Genomic DNA, 26,623 nt, shown 5'->3' with positions numbered 1-26,623 from the left:
ATGGAGTCTCCAAGTGTTGAAATCATGTCTAATTCCTTTATCAAACCAAAATTTATATCAGAAGAAGCCAATAAATCAGTTTATCTTTCGCCATGGGATCTTGCTATGATGTCTACATATTACATCCAAAAGGGTCTCATTTACGCGTTACCAAAAAATCAAGATTTCTCCATAACCGCCTTCTTGGATGACCTCAAAGACTCCCTTTCCGACACCCTCACCCATTTCTACCCACTCGCTGCCCGTTTAGCCACCGTGAATTAACAAATTCCACCTTCACTCACTGTGTTTATCGACCCGAACAACAGCCCCATAGCACGGTTCATACATTCATCCGTTAACTTGACAATTGCCGATATTCTTACTCCCACTGATGTCCCAATAAATGTTCAGTCGTTTTTTGATCATCATAAAGCTATCAATCACGACGGAACAAAGCTCTCGTTGTTGCCGGTTCAGGTGACGGAGCTTATTGATGGAACAAAGCTCTCGTTGTTGCCAAAGGCAATAGGCCTAACCCCATTGTCGGGCTTAAGCAGTGGCATTAGGGGGGCAGAAGCCACAAACTCCACCAAAGTAACAGGGCATCTCAAACTTAACCACAAGTTAACTACCACAATGATAGATTTATGTAACCCCACGGGAATCTCAGATCCTTTTCCACATAGGGCATCCAAAATATGTTGGGCCCTAAGCCCATCTTTCCCACAAGAAGTCTCTTTAGAAAAAGATTCACCCTAGAACACTTTCAGCATCCACAACCAAAGGGGCCTCCAAGAGTAAGGCCCCAGAAAAGGGGACAGGGGCAAGATGGGATGCTTATCAAACAACGCTTTCATAGTAGCGTCACCAAGAGGAGCAACACCCGGGGAATACAAAACTTTAACCGCGGCCGTGAAGTACACGTCAACAACTTTTTGAATACACTGCTTAGCATTGAGGCCCTCCCTCGACTGATCACCCCGAAGAAGGCCTCGTCGGCTCTTGAACCCATATCCATCAGTTGGTAAAAGAGCGATTGGATAAGATCAACACATCCACTACCATCACCCTAATTTTCTAGGGTCTGCCGAATAGAATGTCATTGTAAGAATTTCCTATTCCCCGAAATACGCTCTTGTCGGTTGGAAGGCTTGACAACTTGTAATGTGCAACAGGGTAATATCAAAAGTCTAACCCACGCTTCAATGGACTCTGTCCTAGACACCACCTTGCACAATGATACGGATAAGAGTTGAGCAAATGCCATGCAACAGCTAGGAGGGATGTTTTTTACTGTCTTTAATGGAAGTGCGAAAATGCGGTCTAAAACTATCCCGCCTAAAGTAAAAACAATTATTGCAAGTTGTGGCTTAGGAATCCCCACAAGGAAGTCTTCCACCCATCTTGTATCAACCTTGAACGTGATAAACTTGTCTACATGATGACAATTCTAATTGAGGGCATGCGAAGACATGCACTCACCACACAACCATTGTTTGGAAATCTTTAGAGCACTTACCAACGCAACAAAAAGATCACAATCCCCGGCTACCGCATCCCGCATAACACATTTATTCTCATCTGAACATAAGTGTAGCCGCTATATATGTGCCACCAACCTTTGAATCCCTTTGGACCCAACCAATTCATCCAGGCAGCAATGGACTCCTCTAAACGGACACTGCCAAAAACCTTCTAAATAGCCCGTGCCCAGCTCCCTCTATGGGGCTCCGCTGGCAATTCGAGCCCTAGTCATAAATCCACATGACAAAAATGCTAATAAACAAATTCGAGCTTAGTTTTGAGATGTGACATCATCAATTTCGGGTTCTATTTGTATTCGTTTGTGTGTTCGTTTATCACGTAAACCGACCCGATTTATATCCCGAACATTTCAATATATAAATAATTGGATTTTACTTTACTAAATCATTCCCACATGTTCAATTTGAATAACCCTTTTTACGGATTCGAAACGCCTTTAAAACGCTCAAACTACATCGAAAACAAATTTCCGGGACGCGAAACGAACCACGCAAGACGAGCTGACCAACCCCACCCCTAGGGGGCGCCACGCCGCCCGGCCATCAAGTTGCAGGGGGTCGCGGGTGGCGGCCTCAGACCTGCAGATTCGTTTTTTTTTGGCTTTTTGTATTTTGCTTGTTTGTTTAACCAATCTATTTTCATGCAAACATAAAAGAGAACCTTGCAAAGAAGCTTTGACCCTTACCCTATGTATACACACCCATCTCCTTCATTTTTACACTTGCAACATCTCCAAAAACTCTCTCAAACATCAAATATCCAACGTTGTTTATTTATGTGTTCTTGAAGGTTTGAATTCCAAAAGTCAAACCGAGTTTAATATTTCATTCTAATTAGCTTATATGATCTTATTAATACTTGAATATGGTGGTACAACATATACATAATACACACCCCTTGTTACCTTTGGTAGTTACTTCTCCGACTCCGGTTGGTTAAGTTTCGGACCTCGTAAGGCAAGGCTTCATGTAGGACTTTCGTGGTCCTTGATATATATACACTTATATAACTTGTTTGCACATATTAATCTTGCTTAACTTCTTCTCATTTTAGTTTATTTGTTATATTTACAAGTTCCATGGTTATGAGTTCTAAGAGTCTATGCTTCGGTTTATCCGTAAATAGATCTAGACTGTAAACCGAACTTTTGTTTAAAGACTTTGTTGTTAACTTTTTAGTTGTAAAACTTAAGTATTTTCATTTGTAAACTATTATACAAGTTCTTGGTTATTTGGGCATGTGGAGACCATCAAGGAACGTATCGTGAGATGGAAACCGAACCAATCCGATTTTTACTTGTTTAAGACACACAAGTGTGCTTTTAGCTATCAAGACTTGTATATTTCTTTAAAAATAGTTTACAAACTGATTTGAATTATTTTCTTAAGTACTTGGAAATGTTGGATCCAACTTGATCTCATAACATAGTTTGAACCGACAAAACCGAACACTCGCTTAACATGCGTTGTTAGTTATAAAACAATAGAACTACATACTTGGTTAAGTCTTAATAAGTTTTATTGAGTTACCTCATAACATTCATTATTTTGGAAAGTTGACTTTGGGTTTGACCAATTATCAAGACCCGAACCAACAACCCGAAACACTCGCTAGTTTTAGTATCTTTATCCCAAAGGAACTTGCATCTTTGCATTTTTCCCACCTTAATACTTAACATAGGTTAAGCAAATATTAAGCTTAAATAATTTAACCCGGTTTCGAGCAAACTTACATTTTATAGGGGTTATTATTATAAATTCTTAAATAGTTACATTTTAAACCTTGAAATTTAATTGTTTACTTTTCGCAACACTTATTTTATTTAAAGATCTTCAAGACAACCATTCTAAATCCAAGACTTCTTTCCTTTTAGGCAAATCTCCTTCATTATCATCTTTCAAGTTTATTACTTGAATGTGAGTACTTTCATACCCCGTTTTCCATCTTTTTTTGGGGTGACATTTCATACTTATTCAACTAAATGCTTTATACTTGAATCTTAACAGTTAACCACAAACGTTATTGTATACTTTACTTAAATAATTGCTCGATTTGGTGTTCTATGATTATATGCCTATGTGTTTATCGCTTTTGGTTGGTGGAACTATAAAATCCTAGACTATTTGGAATCCCCTTATAGCAAGGTGTCGTTAACGTAATGCAATTAACGATAACTATTAAATCCTAGACTATTTGGCATCCCCTTATAGCTAGGTGTCGCTAACGTAATTCTAATAGCGATATCTATTTATCCAAGTTATTGCTTTTATTTATCGTTTCGTATACAAGTTTTGTGGCGTTTTGTCACTATATACTTATATGCTCAAACTTATGAATTACTCACCAACCTTTGTGTTGACAAACTTTATTTTATGAAATGTTATAGGTTTGACTTTTGTTGACTCGAGGACTTGACGAAAAACGTTACCAAGACTATTAGGATATTAGTAAAACGAACAATATAATTGTTACTTGTTTTCAATTTGTTAGTATGAACGAGATGTGTTGTTTATTGATTTATGAAATAAAATGAGTTGATTAAATATTGTCACTTTAAATAGTGTCTTGTGTATTTGTCAAATCACGTTGCATCCCGACATGTTCCGCCGCCTTTGGTCGGGGTGTGACAGATTGGTATTAGAGCCACAAGACTATAGGATAGGTGGTTAGACGTAACGACATAGTATAGTCTTTGCTTTAGGGTCTTTATACGTGTTGCCTATACGTGTTTACCTTACTTGATTGTTCATTACACTTATTTACTTATATACTCATTTATCTCATTACTCGTAAGTATATACAAACACTCAAGACATTCTAAGGTATCCTTACCTTACTTTTGTTAACTTTTATATTTACACATACATGCACTTTCATCATAATTTAAGGTATCCTTACCCTACCGCAAAGCATTAGATTCTATTATGTTTTACTGATCACGAGCTTAACTTGGGTCCCGTTGTTTCAAATCTCCTTAAAGATGGTCTTATATGAGATGGCCACTTTAAGTAGTCAAATGCGAGCGCTCCGGTCGCCATCCTAATTTTCGGTGTAAAAACAATAGAACCACGATGGTTCGTGGACTAGTGTTTTGACATGACGTTGTATTCAGATTTATTATATTTGTTACAACTGTTATTTGAGTCGAAAACATGTAAAAGACGCGGTGGTACGTGTACATGTTTAAACTCCAACAAGGAATTTTTGTAAAAAGGTTTCAGTGTCAGAATATCAAGTCATGGTGGTTCATGCACGATTTTTCGACCTTTAAATCTTAAGACATTATTTACAAATTTCAAAGATTTAAACAATTTTTCCTTGTTAATTTGTCATATAAATTCTCATCACAAAATTCTCATTTATAAAATTCTACATGATCGTTATGATTCATTCTAATATGTTTTGATTTCACATGGTAAAGTTTTTATATGAATTTTCTCATATTAATTTCACACCATGATTTTATCATAATTTCGTGTATTGTCATCTATTCAATATAAGTTATATATATATATATATGTTGAACTATTCATAATGATTTTTATTATGTCATCCTTTGTTCATTAAGACTATTTATAAACAAAATTCTCATTTTATGAATTTCATCAAATTAAAAAGGGTTTTATGATAAATTTTACCATAAATTTTCAAGTAAATTCCCATTATATAAATCTTAAATTGTCTTTAAAGTTTTCATACAAGATTTCACAAAATTTCATTTTCTTAACAATCCCATTCATTTTGGAACTATCATTTTACAATATCGATTATTTAAATTCTCACGACATTTTAAATTACACCATATTATATAGTACACATGGTAGAATTTTCGTTACCCGAATTTATTTTCATAACAACTTTCATAATGCAATCTTTGGTTCATTATAAATTTTCACAAATAAAAATTTACATCATACAATTTTCCACATTTTAAAATTCTTATGATAGTTTTGCCATGATTTTTCAACAAATTCACAAACTTATAGCATGTAATTTTCTTGAAATTTTCATGCAAAACTTCATAGAAATTCTACTTTAAAGACAAAAATCGTTTACTTGTGATTTCTCGATTTACAATGACGATCATTTTAACTTACCATGATATTCTTCGTTATACGATATTAAATAACGAACTTGTTAAAAATTTTCATTTCGCAACTTTATATTCCCAAAACGACACTCGTCATTCGATGTTGATACCTCATAACAAATTCTGACATTCAATTCATTATTTTAAATTTCCTCATAAGCAGATTTATTTTAATCTTTATAAAAAAAATTTATTTTTTTGTTTCCTCATGACAATCTGCTTTTATTTTACAATAAACTTCAAATTTAGCAAACCTTATGATTATAGTTTCTCTTGATATTTCCCACAACTTGATTTTAAGCATTTCGAGAACAAATTACGTTACGCGGATTGGTTTATTTCAAATTTTCTCAAAAAAATTATCTGACAACTTAGGCCGACCTGACTGATCGTAACAACTCTCGTTTTAGTGTAAGAAAATTTAAATAATTTTTCAATATTTTTTTATTATATAAAATTGAATCTTAATATTTTTTTATAAAACTTTACGTTCCAAACAATTTGTGGGAATCTCCTAAATGACTTTCTCTAACTATTATAACAACCTTTTCGCAAACATGAGTTTGCTAAACGCGAACAATCCATGATGGTGCGCGAAAGTTCCGTTTTCGCGCAAAAAAAATATTAATTTGTGATTTTATCATCAAAAGTTTCGTGAATGTTTCAAACGTTATTTATAATTTATGAATTTTCAATTTAAAACGTATTATTAGTTAAAACTCCCCTAAGCACAACCCCAAGTTTCCAAACACTCGTATTCCAACTCAACCTACCATCTTAAACCAACCATCCTTACACTTCAAAAGTTTCCCGCGCACTCAAATCTTTCCTCAATATGAACAAAACCTAACACATCAACGCTATATCCTCACTTACTCAAACCCCATGCAATTCCAAGATATATAATTAACAATTATCAACCCAACAAAAGGCCCTAATGTAAGGCCCCGTTACCGGTAGCCCTACTTTCGTGTTGGATTTACTCATAAACACAGTTCTAAATATCAGAGTTAATTAAAACGTTTACGCGGAATATAAAACTTTCATAAAACATTACATAATTCATAACTTGTCTCAAAACATCCTTTGTCTTTCAACATTAAAGCATTAAAATTAAAACATCATAAGTCTTCAGATGCCAGGCTCTTATTCAATGCCACGTGTCTCCTCAAGCGAGCTGCCTCATCCTACTCACCTGCGTGCATACTAAAAGCCAGCTACGCTGAGTGAGTTCTAGTTAATCATACACTATACAATACACATAAACTTATATTCTTTCATTCATACTTTCATACTTTCATACTTTCATTCTTTCATACTATCATACTTTCATTCTTTCATACTATCATACTTTCATTCTTTCATACTTTCATTCTTTCTTTTGTATTAACTTACCTTCATATCTTACGTTATAAAGAGCATTACGCCCTACATTCCTCGAGTATTATTAGGGCTCGGTACCCTCCTTCCTCGAGTATTATTAGGGCTCGGTACCCTCCTTCCTCGAGTATTATTAGGGCTCGGTTTCCCTCTTTCCACGAGTATTATTAGGGCTCGGTTTCCCTCTTTCCTCGAATATTAGTAGGGTTCGGTTCCCTAGTTCTCGAATATTAGTAGGGTTCGATTCCCTCTTCGTTACCATACAACCATACATCATACCTCGAGTATTATTAGGGCTCGGTACCCTTTTCGTAACCATACAACCATGCAACCGTCATTTCCTTCTTTTATTAACTTTATCACGTTCATACACATAAGCATACATATCATACTTAACTTACACATAGCGTTACAACCTGACAGTACGTGCAATATCCGAAGATCGTTCACGTACCATCAAGCAATCATTCTTACAAAACACATATATCACATAGGGCATACACTTATCACTTAGGATAAATGTATTAACAACACATCAAGTATGCACACAGCCCCGAAAACATAACAAGGAATGGGGCTAGAAACTCACCTGAACACGGTTACGTTCACCGTTAATCGTAATCCCTTTCTTCAGTTATGCACGGCTGACTGTATAACAAGTATACGTATCAATTAACTATCACTTCTCATAATGTATTTCTATCTTTATATGACCCACAACGAACGGGGGTCCGGGGGCAGCGCCCCTGGCAGCGGGGTCTAGGGGTGGCAGCCCCTAGCAGGGTCCAAGGGGCAGAGCCCCTGGCTGGGGTCGAGCTGCCAGGTCAGCTTGGAAAAATTTTATTTCCATTAACTGTCTTAACACATTTTTCATTAGGTTTTTAATTTATTTTCTAATCGAACTTGGCTTTAGGCGAAGTTAAACCTTAGGCGAACTTAGCTTTAGGCGAAGTTAAACCTTAGGCGAACTTAACTTTACAGCGAAGTTGCCATCAGGCGAACTTAGCTTGCAGGCGAAGTTCATCAGGCGAACTTGGCCTCAGGCGAAGTTACCAGTTAGGCGAACTTAACTTTACAGCGAAGTTGCCATCAGGCGAACTTAGCTTGCAGGCGAAGTTCATCAGGCGAACTTAGCTTGCAGGCGAAGTTCGTTGCTTTGAAGGCGAAGTTGCCCAGATGAAGGCGAAGTTGCCCAGACAGCCGCTGTTTTAGCTTCTGATCGGCATTTCGAGCGATTTTAACACCCTTGCTATGGTTCAATATCACCCACTACGCTACCCGGCCATTTTCGGTCGTTTATACACTAAAAAGCTTGGATCTTTAAACTTCAAAGATCAAGAACCATACCTTTTTGGGCTTGTTTGGATCTCGTTTACTTGCTTAATCACAACCAACCGCTCTCTCTTTCTCGGACCTCGCTCTCCCTCTCCTCGGCTGCCGCCGGCGGTTGTAGGTGGTGTGTATGTTATGGAGTTTTTTTTTAGGAAAATGATGGAAATGAAGGTATTTTGGGGTTTTGGGGGTATTTATATCCCTGAAATCCCATTCTCATTTAACCCATCTCAATTAATCCAAGTCCAAGACCCGCTCCTTACCCGATATTAATTAATTACGCGAAATCACTAAACATAACTTCCTTTATTCATCATTAAAATTTTAGGATGTTACACCTAACTACCGACACTTCTACGCCACGAAAACCTATCAAACTCACCATCCTAATACTTTAAAGACACGGACAAACACACTCACGAATGCTTTGAACATATACAAACCAAAGTTTATCCAACTATGACTCAAAACCCTTCGACCCATGCTACGTCGAGTCACAAACCATATCTCCACATCGTTCCCATCCAACTATAGAGTTTGATCTCAAAATAGAAACCCAAACACTCCTTACAAAATACATGTATAAACCAAATCTCAGCCCAAACTAGTCAAGATAAAATTAACCAACCCGTCAACTTAATCCGAGCTCAAATAAGCAAAACCTCACCTATTAGCCCAACCACTATTCACACAAATCATCTAGGCCTAACCCACTCAAACGACCTAAACTCAACAAACCTTATCAAATCCAACTCAATAAAATCCAACTACGCAAGCCAACCGAAACACACTCACTCTTCACCAAATTTCCAAGCCATTCACCATTCGAAGCCTAAAACCCCTCCATACACACGCAAGCTTCATTTGTCCTTAAAAAATTTTTTATGTATGTATATACAACTAGTGTATTTATAACAGCCTCATGTGTTCAAATAATCACTTTTAAATTATAAACTCTTTCTAGAATAATGACTTACGTATTATGCTCAAATTTTATAAATCATTTTTTGAAAAATAAAATATTGTCATGACAATGAAATTCTATTATGGGGATTTATTTTCAAGGGTTATTAAACAATTATATGTATGATTTCAAGGTTTTAAATATCGTCACCTAAGGAGATAAATCTCATAAAAATACTTTATAAATACGAGGTTTCATTTTGAATGTTGAACGCGAGGTTGATTCAATAACAAATTACAACTTTCACCATCTTGCATAAACTTAATGACCATGGCTTTGCAAATCTTTTTGGAACGCATTTATAAATGCTTTATACTTTATATTGTGACATGAATTTTGTTCAATAACGATTTACGCGAACTATTACCTCTTATTATCGCAAGCATCATTTCATAAATATTTTTCATCACAACCGCTTTATGTATACAAATTCCTTTAACAATTTGGCTTACAAGATTCACAATTGATAATGATCAAAATGTTTCTCTAGCTACGCGTTACCACGATGTTTGTTATTGTATACATTTTCTTGGAAACGATTGAATGACTTTATTTAAGATTTCATTTTCAATTTCATTCTATTATTTTCAAAAGAGTATATAATTAGTGACTTACATATTTCATCGTTTATACGAGTCTCACTAATTTTTTTTTATTTCTTTTCAATTTATGAGATGTTTCGATGGTAATATTATGCACATGAGATTACATTTTGTGTTTCGATTATTCATGATCGAATTCAAATTATACAATAACAATTTGCGTAATACTTTTAAAGCCTCAATTTCGCTACAAATTTTGTTTATCTTTTAAACGATATTTTCATGACTATGTTATTCATATTGAGCATCTATGTTTTTCAAGCAAGACACGATTTTACGCATTATTCTACATCATTTCATCTAATCTATTAAGCGACCTATGTGTTGTTGTCCGCAAGTTTTGGCGCTATTAGAAACCGTTATTATGATGACGATTATATAAATGGTTTCACAATAGTGGTCGTATTTACATTTTTATCATATTTCATCGATTGTTTTGGTTGTTAATCAAATACTATATTATTTATGTTGATACATCAAGTTTGTTCAAGTATGAAACTCATCGTACGCTATTATTCTCATGTTATTACATTATTCTCAATTACTTATAACCTCAAGTTTGTTCACGTATGAAACTCATCGTACGCTATTATCAATTGTAACGTCGTTTACCCCGACCTCATGTACTCACTTATTGGGCTTCTCATTTCACCTATCGGATTTTTCATTTTCACTATTTGGATCCTCGTTTTCATTTATTGGACTTCTCACTTCCTTTTATCGGAGTTCTCATAATTAAAATTTTACTCATCGGATTTTATACTAATTTAGTGACCCGACTTTTAACCAGGGATTTTAATGATTTACTTATTCTTTCACATTGAGGGCATTTGACTTCAAATCTCATTTCGTAATTGTTTACCCTAAATTTTATATTATTCAATCGTCTTTACTTATTTAAACCAAATTGATATTTTCACTTTGGTTTATATTTTAAGATTTAATTGCTTCAATTATTTATTCCATTTTCCTACTTATTTAAAAAGTCAACCCCAAAATTTCCAACCGCATGTATTATTTTATCAATATGTGTAAAATTCAACAGATTTATACACGTTTCTAATGTTTAAGATTTCAAAATAAATATGCCTTTTAATCCACACAATGGGACGAACCATGTGGACCATACAACGATCTAAGTAATTATGGGTGCACACTTAATTATTGAAATCCTAGTATGAAAGCCATAGTAAGTGCGGTTGTATGCAATAACTCAGACCCGAGAATGATGGCAGAAAAACGATAAAAATGCGAATCATGATAAGGGTATGGTGGATACGCCGTCGGTACATTCTATATATAAGTGTCCTTATTATGTTTCTCATTTTTAGTGTTTTTCGAATCATGCAATGATTTGACGTTTTTCTTTGCTTAAAAAAATATTTTCATGCAATTGTTTTATCAAAAGTGACATTTAGTTAGTAATTACCTTTTCTTCGAGTTTATTTTTAATTTCGAGATGAAATTTCCAAAAAGTTGGTGATATTGTGACATTCGTCAATTTCGGGTTTTAATTTTACTCGTTTATGTATTCGTTTATTACGTAAACCGACCCGATTTATATCCCGAACATTTCAAATATATAAAATATTGGATTTTATGTTACTAAATCATTCCCACATTTTCAATTTGAATAACCCTTTTTACGGATTCGAAACGCCTTTAAAACGCTCAAACTACATCGAAAACAAATTTCCGGGACGCGAAACGAACCACGCAAGACGAGCTGACCAACCCCACCCCTGGGAGGCACCGCACCGCCCGACCACCAAGAGGCAGGGGGTCGCGGGTGGCGGCCTCAAACATGCATATTCGTTTTTTTTTTGGCTTTTTGTATTTTGCTTATTTGTTTAACCAATCTATTTTCATGCAAACATAAAAGAGAACCTTGCAAAGAAGCTTTGACCCTTACCCTATGTATACACACCCATCTCCTTCATTTTTACACTTGCTACATCTCCAAAAACTCTCTCAAACATCAAAGATCCAAGGTTGTTTATTTATGTGTTCTTGAAGGTTTGACTTCCAAAAGTCAAACCGAGTTTAATCTTTCATTCTAATTAGCTTATATAATCTTATTAATACTTGAATATGGTGGTACAACATATACATAATACACACCCCTTGTTACCTTTGGTAGTTACTTCTCCGAGACCTCGTAAGGCAAGGCTTCATGCAGGAATTTCGTGGTCCTTGATATATATACACTTATATAACTTGTTTGCACATATTAATCTTGCTTAACTTCTTCTCATTTTAGTTTATTTGTTATATTTACAAGTTCCATGGTTATGAGTTCTAAGAGTCTATGCTTCGGTTTATCCGTAAATAGATCTAGACTGTAAACCGAACTTTTGTTTAAAGACTTTGTTGTTAACTTTTTAGTTGTAAAACTTAAGTATTTTCATTTGTAAACTATTATACAAGTACTTGGTTATTTGGGCATGTGGAGACCATCAAGGAACGTATTATGAGATGGAAACCGAACCAATCCGTTTTTTACTCGCTTAAGACACACAAGTGTGCTTTTAGCTATCAAGACTTGTATATTTCTTTAAAAATAGTTTACAAATTGATTTTAATTATTTTCTTAAGTACTTGGTAATGTTGGATCCAACTTGATCTCATAACATAGTTTGAACCGACAAAACCGAACATTTGCTTAACGTGCGTTGTTAGTTATTAAACAATAGAACTACATACTTGGTTAAGTCTTAATAAGTTTTATTGAGTTATCTCATAACATTCATTATTTTGGAAAGTTGACTTTGGGTTTGACCATTTATCAAGACCCGAACCAACAACCCGAAACACTCGTTAGAGACCCGTTTTAGTATCTTTATCCCAAAGGAATTTGCATCTTTGCATTTTTCCCACCTTATTACTTAACATAGGTTAAGTAAATATTAAGGTTAGATTCTTTAACCCGGTTTTGAGGAAACTTACATTTTATAGGGGTTATTATTATAAATTCTTAAATAGTTACATTTTAAACCCTGAACTTTAATTGTTTACTTTTCGCAACAATTATTTTATTTAAAGATCTTCAAGACAACCATTTTAAATCCAAGACTTCTTTCCTTTTAGGCATTATTCGTTAAACCCGTCGTTCTGGCAAATCTCCAAATTATCATCTTTCAAGCTTATTACTTGAACGTGAGTACTTTCATACCCCGTTTTCCATCTTTTGTTTTGGGGTGACATTTCATACTTATTCAATTAAATGCTTTATACTTGAATCTTAATCCACAAACGTTATTGTATACTTTACTTAAATAATTTCTCGATTTGGTGTTCTATGATTATATGCCTATGTGTTTATCGCTTTTGGTTGGTGGAACTATAAAATCCTAGACTATTTGGCATCCCCTTATAGCAATGTGTCGTTAACGTATTGCAATTAACGATAACTATTCAATCCTAGACTATTTGGCATCCCCTTATAGCTAGGTGTCGCTAACGTAATTCTATTAGCGATATCTATTTATCCAAGTTATTGCTTTTATTTATCATTTCGTATACAAGTTTTGTGGCTTTTTGTCACTACTTATATGCTCAAACTTATGAATTGCTCACCAACCTTTGTGTTGACAAACTTTATTTTATGAAATGTTACAGGTTTGACTTTTGTTGACTCGAGGACTTGACGAAAAACGTTACCAAGACTATTAGGATATTAGTAAAACGAACAATATAATTGTTACTTGTTTTCAATTTGTTTGTATGAACGAGATGTGTTGTTTATTGATTTATGAAATAAAATGAGTTGATTAAATATCGTCACTTTAAATAGTGTCTTATGCATTTGTCAAATCACGTTGCATCCCGACATGTTCCGCCGCCTTGGTCGGGGTGTGACATGAGAGTAAAACCCGAACTAAGAGAAAAAAGGAGAGCAACTTGTACCCTCTGTAAACCCAAAATAATCCGATTAACTCACTGAGACATTTTATCGAACACCCGGCAGGCAGACCCAAAACCGAGGATTAAATACAGATCTGGAGGAAATTAGTTGATTTTAAGGTCACAAAAACGAATTAAAACATCAGCTTATATTTGAGTAGTAATTAGGAGGATGATCAATTGACAGATTAACGGAACTACATTTCGAAATCTGATGAGAACGTGACCCATTGGTTCTATTTGGTTTAACTAGAAAATAGCCTTACATATTCCATTTTATTTTGGTTCAGCAATAGCTTCAGATAACATAATCAGATTGGCGACTAATCATGAAGAAGCCGATTGGATTATGATCGCAAAAGCTAGGGTTTGGCAACAACACGACATGTAAAAATATCTGGCTTCCATTGGTAGTGAATTGTGTTCAAGTAGCTTAGATTATAGATCTATGATCTTAACATCGTTCTTTCAACGATTTTTTGTCATTTAACCTTTCCTTATGACCCGTTTTACTGTTATAACAAGTTTCGGGTTATAACAACCTCATCTACTTGATTTTACATGGTACGGACATACTCGTTCGTCCTAAATCACACCTGTTAACTCGGTTTTCACCAAGCTTATGTTCTTCTTACATGCTCGGGTCCGATTTACTATCCTAGCAAGCTTCATGGAAAACCGACCTCAAACACTCAACCATTTAATAAAAAACGTACCTCCTTGGAACCGATTTTACTTCAGGTTGGACCCAACACGTGAATCGGGTTATGTTTCTTGTTTTTTATCGAAGATCTAGTACAACTCGCCTTGATCCAAGCACATATCTGAGACTGAAATGATAAGAGAGTATTTGTGCATGTTTTTAGTGTGAGGCGAGATTATGGAATGAGGGTTTTGAGTTTTAGGGAGGTTTAGGGTGTTTAAATACCCTCAAGCCCATGGACCCTAGACCTATAATCATTCCCTAAGCTATCTTTTATTTCCCAAGTTCACCACCCAACTTATTATTATTAATTAACCTAATTACATGATAACTGATAATTAAATAAATAAAATTCTTTTATTTATTATTTTAAAAGTCGAATATTACGTTAATTATTTTTTTATAAAATAATAAAAACTTTTAATTAATTTTACTTTTATTAAGACTATGTTTATCAACAACCCAACTTTTTAATAAAAAAACTAATTTCTCTCCCTACCACATACACAACCCAATCTAACCCAATTTTTCATTTTTATTTACAACCCAACTAAACCCAATTATTTTAATACATAATACATATATATTATTTATGTTTTAATTTATTATATAAATCTAATAAAATTTAAAAAAAATATTTGTTGGGTTTAAACAAGATTAATACCTCATATACTAGTCTCAAGACTAATACTCCATGTATTAGTCTCAAGATTAATACTCCGTGTATTAGTCACATGTCCGTGAATAATATTAAAAAAATATATGTTTTTAAAAATGCTCCGTTTTTAATAAATTTTATATCGAAATGCTCATAAAAATAAACTAAACAAAACTGTGTTTTTAAAAATTTAAAATAAGTTAAAATATATAAATTATTAACAAAAAATCAAATTGTATAAAAAAGAAATGGTTTGAAAGAAACAAAGAAAAAAATAATATTTAAATGAAATGAGGATGTGACTTAGGTTGTGGTGAAGAGTGGGTTGTTGAATAAAATTGATTTTATCTATTTTTTAATTCTTCAATAGTGGCATAACCTCATGCAAGGTTATTGATAAACATGGTCTAAAGTTCCTTAAATGTTCGAGGTGCATTCATGAGTGCATGTCTTCATATTTTTTTCAAATATATTTTAAATCGTAAAACTTTTGTTGACTTATTATTTTTAACGATTTGTTAGGTAACAAAATATCAAACATACTTGTGTGATTTTAAATGCTTTGTTACCTAACAAAATACTTAACAAAAACACCCAAACTCTTAAAAGAAAGAAAAGTAACCACCACCGTCATCCAGCCCCATCATCCAACATCACCGCCACCCATTACCATAGTTCCTGCACTACTATCAGTTTATTTTTATCAGATTACAAACATTAAAAAACAAACAGTTTTCTTTTTGCAGACTGTAGACGTTTAGTCCACCTCTTCTTCTTTTACAGATGTTTGCTGATGCGGTCTACACACTGCAGATATTTTACCTCTGAAAAGACAAACAACACCTTATTCACATCCAGATCATATATATTTGGAATCGTGCAGCTTCAAGTTGCTGAAAAAGTAACCAGGGTTGACTGAAAATTCAAAACGGGCCAAACGATAATATGTTGTATGGGTTAAAAATGGTAAGAACGGATTGACCCAAAATTCGAAACAATAAAAAGGGTAAATTTTGGTATAGATTGTAAAATGTTAGAGTGGGTGGGTCATGCTTTGTTGGCGATGGGAATAAACATTTGCGCATTTGAATGTTTCTGTTTTGCAATGCTAATGATGATATCATTGGTTGTGTGAGACCTTATGACGACCAGTTTTACCCAGCGATCATGATGGCTCGCTACTTGGCATGGCAATTTCGGTTACAGCCGTAGCAGAAATGAGTCATGCTTTGTTAGTAATGGCAATGACGAACTATGTATCCGAGCCTCTTAATTTGTATTTTAAGGACAACAATGATATTGCAATTCAATTTTCAAAGTTTGGCTTATATATTTCTTTGTTGTATTTGCATTTTCACTAGCGTTAACATTTTAAGATTTTAACGTGTTTGTTTTGTTTTGTCACAAACACGGCGCCATGCGTGGCGACCCATTTTGGTTTGTCAACATCGGTTCTTTCACAGTTTTTACACAATTTAGTTTAGGTTGTTATTTTGATGGTTAAATCTTCGTTATAGTTATGATGACGCTCCGCTATTTGGGGTCACGGCTTATATTTGAATCATTGCGGACCCTTGATAATTTTAATTTACATCTCAATTTTTTTTATACTTTAGTTATATATGTTTTTCTTTCATTTGTATTTTAAGTAGGGTTAACATTTTTAAAGCTTTGGGTGCTAGACAAATAGTGAAGGTTTCCGGTTTTTACTTTTAATTTGGTACATTGTAAACCTAATTGATTTAAAGCCATGATGATTAAAATCAAAAAGATTCGATGGATTTTCAATCACCAAAATATGAGCTTCAACTATGATTTCATAACCCCCACAACACGGGGTTGAAATACTAGTAGGCATTATTTAGAAGAAAAAAAAAACTTGTGAGTTTGGTTATTTAATTTTCTTCAAACGAAATAATAAATTTTCAAAACTATTCATAAAAATTCAATGATATGAATCCTAGGTGGAAGAGTTTCGTGAGATATACAAGCCACATATTAAATTTAAGAAAATAAAAACTACAAAAACTAGGATTTTTTTAGAGGGTACAAGTTTAAACCCCACATGAGTACTATTATAATAAACAATTTCTGGGCATGTTAAATGTCATAACTTATTATATATATAAAAATTTACAATGTCGTTAGCCTCTCTGTACTATGATGGGATTTTTTTTCCTAAATATCTGTACGTTTTTATTGGATATGGTATGGGCATATGTACTTTAATTTATTATAGATATGGGTAATTTAGATTACAAGTAAAGTATTTTCTTACCATAAATTAATTTTGTTTTAAACATTTTGATAAATTTTTAGATACTTTGTATGTTTTCGTATTCATTACTTTATTTTGAGTGTATTTTATATTATGGCTTATTTGTTTCCTGTTTAGTTTTGGTTACACTATTATGGTTACAGTGTTTAATTTTGAATGTATTTTATATTATGGTTTATTTGTTTCTGTTTAATTTTGGTATTATGTTTTTGTTACAGTGTTAAGGTTACAGCAACATGTCTTTGTTTGAATGATTCAGACCCAATTTTAATTATTCAGATGTTTTTCTATCTGGAACTAAGCAGTTTGAAGTCTGAATGAATAAAGATGTTTCCATCTAAATGGTTTTATTCAGATGTAAACAAACAACCTCTATTGATTTCATTCAGATGTAAACAAACAACCTGTATGCATACTAGTGGTTATATATATAAAGGTAATGATTACAATAACTAAAAAAATTGATCAAATCCAACATTAAATTGAGATCCATCTACTACGATTCGCCATCATCCTCTTCTTCTACAATGGAGTCTCCTCCAAGTGTTGAAATCATATCTAGTTCCTTTATCAAACCAAAATTTATATCAGAAGAAGCTAATAAACCAGTTTATCTTTCGCCATGGGATCTTGCTATGATGTCTACACATTACATCCAAAAGGGTCTCCTTTACGCGTTACCAAAAACTCAAGATTTCTCCATAACCGCCTTCTTGGATGACCTCAAACACTCCCTTTCCGACACCCTTACCCATTTCTACCCACTCGCCGCCCGTTTATCCACCGTGAAACAACAAAATCCACCTTCTTTCACCATGTTTATCGACCCGATCATTACACTCCCGTTTGCTAGTGGAGATGAGGTCATTGAGAGACCGAATTATCCTTTAAGCTTACGGGTGCGAATCTTCCATTTTTCGTCGGATTCGCTTGCGAAGCTCAAAGCGAAAGTGAATTCGGAATACAACACCTCGAAGATTTCTACGTTACAGGCGCTGGCAGCCTTTGTGTGGAGATGCATGACGCGCGCCCGCCGGTTACTGCCGGAGCAAGAAACCACTTGCGGAATGGCTGCGGACAACAGGAAGAGACTATCCCCGCCTTTACCCGAAACTTACTTCGGTAATGCACGCCACTAATTTGGCCTTCAACAACGACCACGTGAAAAATAAAACATAATTATACATATACGTATATTATAATAATATGTAAAATAAATATACTTTTAAATTCTCTATCCATTTTATCCTTTTCTTTTCCCTCTTTGTTTTCAATTATATAATATCATTTTTTCTCTTATGCAAACCCCACTCAAAAATGTACAAACCATTCAAATCATATCTCCTATATTATATTATAAGACGTTGTCATAATTTGTGAATTCTTGGCTAGAAAAACCCTGTGCAGGAATTTCGTGGTCATTGATATATATACACTTATATAACTTGTTTTGGGTTATAACAACCTCATCTACTTGATTTTACATGGTACGGACATACTCGTTCGTCCTAAATCACACCTGTTAACTCGGTTTTCACCAAGCTTATGTTCTTCTTACATGCTCGGGTCCGATTTACTATCCTAGCAAGCTTCATGGAAAACCGACCTCAAACACTCAACCATTTAATAAAAAACGTACCTCCTTGGAACCGATTTTACTTCAGGTTGGACCCAACACGTGAATCGGGTTATGTTTCTTGTTTTTTATCGAAGATCTAGTACAACTCGCCTTGATCCAAGCACATATCTGAGACTGAAATGATAACAGAATATTTGTGCATGTTTTTAGTGTGAGGCGAGATTATGGAATGAGGGTTTTGAGTTTTAGGGAGGTTTAGGGTGTTTAAATACCCTCAAACCCATGGACCCTAGACCTATAATCATTCTCTAAGCTATCTTTTATTTCCCAAGTTCACCACCCAACTTATTATTATTAATTAACCTAATTACATGATAACTGATAATTAAATAAATAAAATTCTTTTATTTATTATTTTAAAAGTCGAATATTACGTTAATTATTTTTTTATAAAATAATAAAAACTTTTAATTAATTTTACTTTTATTAAGACTATGTTTATCAACAACCCAACTTTTTAATAAAAAAAACTAATTTCTCTCTCTACCACATACACAACCTAATCTAACCCAATTTTTCACTTTTATTCACAACCCAACTAAACTCAATTATTTTAATACATAATACATATATATTATTTATGTTTTAATTTATTATATAAATCTAATAAAATTTAAAAAAAATATTTGTTGGGTTTTAACAAGATTAATACCTCATGTACTAGTCTCAAGACTAATACTCCATGTATTAGTCTCAAGATTAATACTCCGTGTATTAGTCACAGGTCCGTGAATAATATTAAAAAAATATATGTTTTTAAAAATGCTCCGTTTTTAATAAATTTTATATCGAAATGCTCATAAAAATAAACTAAACAAAACTGTGTTTTTAAAAATTTAAAATAAGTTAAAATATATAAATTATTAACAAAAAATCAAATTGTATAAAAAAGAAATGGTTTGAAAGAAACAAAGAAAAAAATAATATTTAAATGAAATGAGGATGTGACTTAGGTTGTGGTGAAGAGTGGGTTGTTGAATAAAATTGATTTTATCTATTTTTTAATTCTTCAATAGTGGCATAACCTCATGCAAGGTTATTGATAAACATGGTCTAAAGTTCCTTAAATGTTCGAGGTGCATTCATGAGTGCATGTCTTCATATTTTTTCAAATATATTTTAAATCGTAAAACTTTTGTTGACTTATTATTTTTAACGATTTGTTAGGTAACAAAATATCAAACATACTTGTGTGATTTTAAATGCTTTGTTACCTAACAAAATACTTAACAAAAACACCCAAACTCTTAAAAGAAAGAAAAGTAACCACCGCCGTCATCCAGCCCCATCATCCAACATCACCGCCACCCATTACCATAGTTCCTGCACTACTATCAGTTTATTTTTATCAGATTACAAACATTAAAAAACAAACAGTTTTCTTTTTGCAGACTGTAGACGTTTAGTCCACCTCTTCTTCTTTTACAGATGTTTGCTGATGCGGTCTACACACTGCAGATATTTTACCTCTGAAAGGACAAACAACACCTTATTCACATCCAGATCATGTATATTTGGAATCGTGCAGCTTCAAGTTGCTGAAAAAGTAACCAGGGTTGACTGAAAATTCAAAACGGGCCAAACGATAATATGTTGTATGGGTTAAAAATGGTAAGAACGGATTGACCCAAAATTCGAAACAATAAAAAGGGTAAATTTTGGTATAGATTGTAAAATGTTAGAGTGGGTGGGTCATGCTTTGTTGGCGATGGGAATAAACATTTGCGCATTTGAATGTTTCTGTTTTGCAATGCTAATGATGATATCATTGGTTGTGTAAGACCTTATGACGACCAGTTTTACCCAGCGATCATGATGGCTCGCTACTTGGCATGGCAATTTCGGTTACAGCCGTAGCAGAAATGAGTCATGCTTTGTTAGTAATGGCAATGACGAACTATGTATCCGAGCCTCTTAAATTGCAATTCAATTTTCAAAGTTTGGCTTATATATTTCTTTGTTGTATTTGCATTTTCACTAGCGTTAACATTTTAAGATTTTAACGTGTTTGTTTTGTTTTGTCACAAACACGGCGCCATGCGTGGCGACCCATTTAGGTTTGTCAACATCGGTTCTTTCACAGTTTTTACACAATTTAGTTTAGGTTGTTATTTTGATGGTTAAATCTTCGTTATAGTTATGATGACGCTCCGCTATTTGGGGTCACGGCTTATATTTGAATCATTGCGGACCCTTGATAATTTTAATTTACATCTCAATTTTTTTTATACTTTAGTTATATATGTTTTTCTTTCATTTGTATTTTAAGTAGGGTTAACATTTTTAAAGCTTTGAGTGCTAGACAAATAGTGTAGGTTTCCGGTTTTTACTTTTAATTTGGTACATTGAAAACTTAATTGATTTAAAGCCATGATGATTAAAATAAAAAAGATTCGATGGATTTTCAATCACCAAAATATGAGCTTCAACTATGATTTCATAACCCCCACAACACGGGGTTGAAATACTAGTAGGCATTATTTAGAAGAAAAAAAAAACTTGTGAGTTTGGTTATTTAATTTTCTTCAAACGAAATAATAAATTTTCAAAACTATTCATAAAAATTCAATGATATGAATCCTAGGTGGAAGAGTTTCGTGAGATATACAGGCCACATATTAAATTTAAGAAAATAAAAACTACATAAACTAGGATTTTTTTAGAGGGTACAAGTTTAAACCCCACATGAGTACTATTATAATAAACAATTTCTGGGCATGTTAAATGTCATAACTTATTATATATATAAAAATTTACAATGTCGTTAGCCTCTCTGTACTATGATGGGATTTTTTTTTCCTAAATATCTGTACGTTTTTATTGGGTATGGTATGGGTATATGTACTTTAATTTATTATAGATATGGGTAATTTAGATTACAAGTACAGTATTTCAGGTACTGATATCTGTTTAGAATATATAGGGACTTTTATTAGTTTTTCAATACTCATGACTTAACTTTCAAGTGGTATCTTCAAAACCTAATAATATATATTAGTTAAATAAGTTATTTCTCGATCTATATGTGTATATTCATATATTGTGTGTACATATATTTTTATTTCATATATGTTTGTAATTATGTATATCATTAAATAACATGTATTAACTTTCTCTCTTATTTTTCTATAAAATTGAGGAAACAATAAACACAGAAAATGAAAAGGAAAAATGGAAATATGACGAGCGAATATTAAATGAATGTCGATTTTCTTAGCATAAATTAATTTTATTTTAAACATTTTGATAAATTTTTAGATACTTTGTATGTTTTCGTATTCATTACTTTATTTTGAATGTATTTTATATTATGGCTTATTTGTTTCCTGTTTAGTTTTGGTTACACTATTATGGTTACAGTGTTTAATTTTGAATGTATTTTATATTATGGCTTATTTGTTTCCTGTTTAATTTTGGTATTATGTTTTTGTTACAGTGTTATGGTTACAGCAACATGTCTTTGTTTGAATGATTCAGACCCAATTTTAATTATTCAGATGTTTTTCTATCTGGAACTAAGCAGTTTGAAGTCTGAATGAATAAAGATGTTTCCATCTAAATGGTTTTATTCAGATGTAAACAAACAACCTCTATTGGTTTCATTCAGATGTAAACAAACAACCTGTATGCATACTAGTGGTTATATATATAAAGGTAATGATTACAATAACTAAAAAAATTGATCAAATCCAACATTAAATTGAGATCCATCTACTACGATTCGCCATCATCCTCTTCTTCTACAATGGAGTCTCCTCCAAGTGTTGAAATCATATCTAGTTCCTTTATCAAACCAAAATTTATATCAGAAGAAGCTAATAAACCAGTTTATCTTTCGCCATGGGATCTTGCTATGATGTCTACACATTACATCCAAAAGGGTCTCCTTTACGCGTTACCAAAAACTCAAGATTTCTCCATAACCGCCTTCTTGGATGACCTCAAACACTCCCTTTCCGACACCCTTACCCATTTCTACCCACTCGCCGCCCGTTTATCCACCGTGAAACAACAAAATCCACCTTCTTTCACCATGTTTATCGACCCGATCATTACACTCCCGTTTGCTAGTGGAGATGAGGTCATTGAGAGACCGAATTATCCTTTAAGCTTACGGGTGCGAATCTTCCATTTTTCGTCGGATTCGCTTGCGAAGCTCAAAGCGAAAGTGAATTCGGAATACAACACCTCGAAGATTTCTACGTTACAGGCGCTGGCAGCCTTTGTGTGGAGATGCATGACGCGCGCCCGCCGGTTACTGCCGGAGCAAGAAACCACTTGCGGAATGGCTGCGGACAACAGGAAGAGACTATCCCCGCCTTTACCCGAAACTTACTTCGGTAATGCACGCCACTAATTTGGCCTTCAACAACGACCACGTGAAAAATAAAACATAATTATACATATACGTATATTATAATAATATGTAAAATAAATATACTTTTAAATTCTCTATCCATTTTATCCTTTTCTTTTCCCTCTTTGTTTTCAATTATATAATATCATTTTTTTTCTTATGCAAACACCACTCAAAAATATACAAACCATTCAAATCATATCTCCTATATTATATTATAAGACGTTGTCAGATTAATATATTTGAAAAGTTACATTTCACCACTATAATTTTTTTTAACAATTTTTAAAATTAGTTGTGATTAAATGGAAAAGAAAATTTAATGATAAATATATTTAAATTTAAAAAGAAAAAAAAAATGAAATAATTATTAATGTAAGTTTAAATTTAAAACTAAAAAGTAGAATACAAATGCTTTACTGTGTTGTGTTTCCGAGTTGATTTAAGGAGAGAAAGAAAATGAATTGATTCCTCATATTTTTTTCATTTTCACTTTCTTTCCTCTTTTCCTTTTCTTTTCTTTTCTTTTCGTTCAATTCTTTCCAATTTGAAAAGAAAATAAATCCATTCAATTTGCTTTTCATTTGCCTTGTTTTTCTTCTTTCCTTTTCTTTCCTTTACACTTAGTTTTTGAGTTTTTTTAAATGAGGGAAATAAAAGGAAAACTAAGGATAGTAAAAAAATGGGTGTTCTTGAGTTTTTTTTTAGGATGGAAAGGAAAGGAATATGAGGAGTTAGGAAGGATTAAATTAATGTATTTTTCCAATAAGTTATCCTCCCAAAAATGAGATAATTACTAAGGATAACTATTTTTTAACATAGTTATCATTTCATTTCCTCTAATTTCCTTCCAACTCAAGAACACACCTAATTAAAATTTTTTTCCTTCCCTTCCCTTCCCTTTCTTATCCTTCCCTCTCCTTTTCTTTTCTTTCTTTAGTTAAAAAACTTAAGAACAAGGTGTTAATGAAACTCGGAAACACACATTTCCTTGTTTCTTTTCCTTTCATTCCTATAATGAAACTCAGGAACACAACATTAGAATTGTAATTGAGATGGGTTCCTGATGTAGAATTGTAATTACATGATTTTTTTTATGATTTCCTCCAAATGAGATATATGGGTAACAATGAGGTTCCAGATGACTAGACGAGCATGCGTTTTCTTAGGATGTGGTTTAGTCAAAAACATAATATTTTAATACGTTATAATTTCAGAGCATTCACATTTATACGATCAAATTTAGTGAGTGGGGTTTTTATAATTTAGGGAGCAGTTTGGGTGTCGGGACTCGGGAGTAGATAATAGAGAAAATGCAATAATTTTTTTGTATATTAAAAAAACTACTGTTCATCTCATATAAATTTTTAATATTTTTAAAAAGTGATTGTAAGTGAAACAGATAGAAATGATAATAATAAAAGTATAAAAATATTATTTAACTGAGAAAGAGAGAGAAAATATAGTTTTTTTAGATTTAGTGATGATAGATTGTATGAGAATGCTTTTATAAGGTTTGAGATTGTTTTAACTTTAAATATTACTATAACTTTATATGATATGAATCAGGTACTTCTCTTCATTCGGTGAAAGCAACAACAACGGCGGGAAAGTTACTACATCATAGTAATGCGTGGGCCGCATGGCGATTGCACCAATCGGTGGTGAACCATGATGATAAAGTTGTACAAGAATTTGTGAATTCTTGGCTAGAAAAACCCTTAGTTTATACAATGTCGAGATATTTTGATGCCAGTTGTGTACATATCGGGAGCTCACCGAGATTTGATATGTATGGAAACAAATTCAACTTGGGTAATGGATTGGCGGTTCTAAGTGGGTATGCTAATAAGTTTGATGGGAAGGTGACGGTTTATCCTGGACGGGAGAGTGGGGGGAGCATGGATTTGGAAATCTGCATGCTTTCGAAAAATATGAAGGCTTTTGAATCGGATGAAGAGTTCATGAGTGTTGTTACTTATTGATGGATGAAACCAATATGAAGTCATGTAATAAAATGTTTAATTTCACTTTCTAAACTTATAATATTTGAATGAGTATAATAAAAGAGTGATAAACGTATCCACTATATGCATTTCATATTGATTGTACATCATAAATATTAATATTATTATATAAATTTCTTTCATACAACGTGTTTTTTCAAGACACATTTATTAAAAACATGTTTTAACCCGACTAAGCTCACCCATTTTTAAATGTTTATACTAAATTACAAAGGGGTGATATAGATAGAAAACACCTAAGTAGTCATAAATTATTAAACACAATCACAAAAGACATATATAGATTCTAGGAAGTTTTTTCCTAGACATCTATAGCTTTGATCTTCGTTTTCTTTTATTATAGACTTATGAGAGTTTAGAAGACCAACACTTGAGATGGAACAAAGTTATCAATATAGGTTCCAAACAATCGATATCAGTGATATCTAAAGTTTACACAACTTAGAGTTCAAACAACAGTCAGATATGTTGTTTGAAACCCTCGATATGTGATGGAGGCCCAAGTATTGAAGAACGTGTAATGTTGTATTTGGAGGCCCATAATCGTGCTTTCAAAGGTGGCCCGTGAAAATGGGCATAACTTGGCCCGCGAAGCTCCGTTTCAAGCCCATTACCAGTCAAATCGAAGCTTGAAACGAGGAGCACATTGTGGCAAACAGCCCACGACGGTTTGGCCCAAGTCCGAAGCCCAAAAACGCCTCCTAAATAAAGTTATGTACCTTTTTATGTTTTTTTTGTCGGTTTTTGCATTTTTCTTTTTGGGTTTGTATTTGGCCCATGACCCTTTTTGGGCCATTTCGTATTAGAAACTCTATTTATATTCAGTACATGTAATGTGAAATATCAGACTTCAATTTTGATAATAAAGATTTTTCACTTCATTTTCCCCTTGACCTTTGAGTGGGATTTGGGAGTTTTGGGGAGTTCTTCACGGGTATTCTTAGAATCAACGTGAATCGATCTTCGTTATCGTTCACCACTGCATCAATATGTAACCGAGATGAAGAGAAAATGAATGAAACACTAATCTATAGAATCAAACTAAACATAAACGAATCAAGGCGAAATATAAGTATATTTAAATCCTTGTCAACTAGTACAAGTGCTTGAATACGAACGAGCAGAGTAACGAAGTCATATCCAAAGATCACAAATAAAATAAA

General features: G+C 33.3%; 1 pseudogene; it reads left to right on the top strand.

Moving 5' to 3' along the window:
* LOC143533152 (putative acetyltransferase At3g50280) lies at positions 1-25,418 on the top strand (annotated as a pseudogene).
* The last annotated feature ends 1,205 nt before the right edge of the window (positions 25,419-26,623 follow it).

This window comes from Bidens hawaiensis, unplaced genomic scaffold, assembly GCF_021521415.1.
Source record: "Bidens hawaiensis isolate Kalapana, Puna unplaced genomic scaffold, B.hawaiensis_p1.1 tig00009621_1, whole genome shotgun sequence".
Classification (NCBI taxonomy): domain Eukaryota; kingdom Viridiplantae; phylum Streptophyta; class Magnoliopsida; order Asterales; family Asteraceae; genus Bidens; species Bidens hawaiensis.
This window is presented reverse-complemented; position numbering and strand designations above follow the sequence as displayed.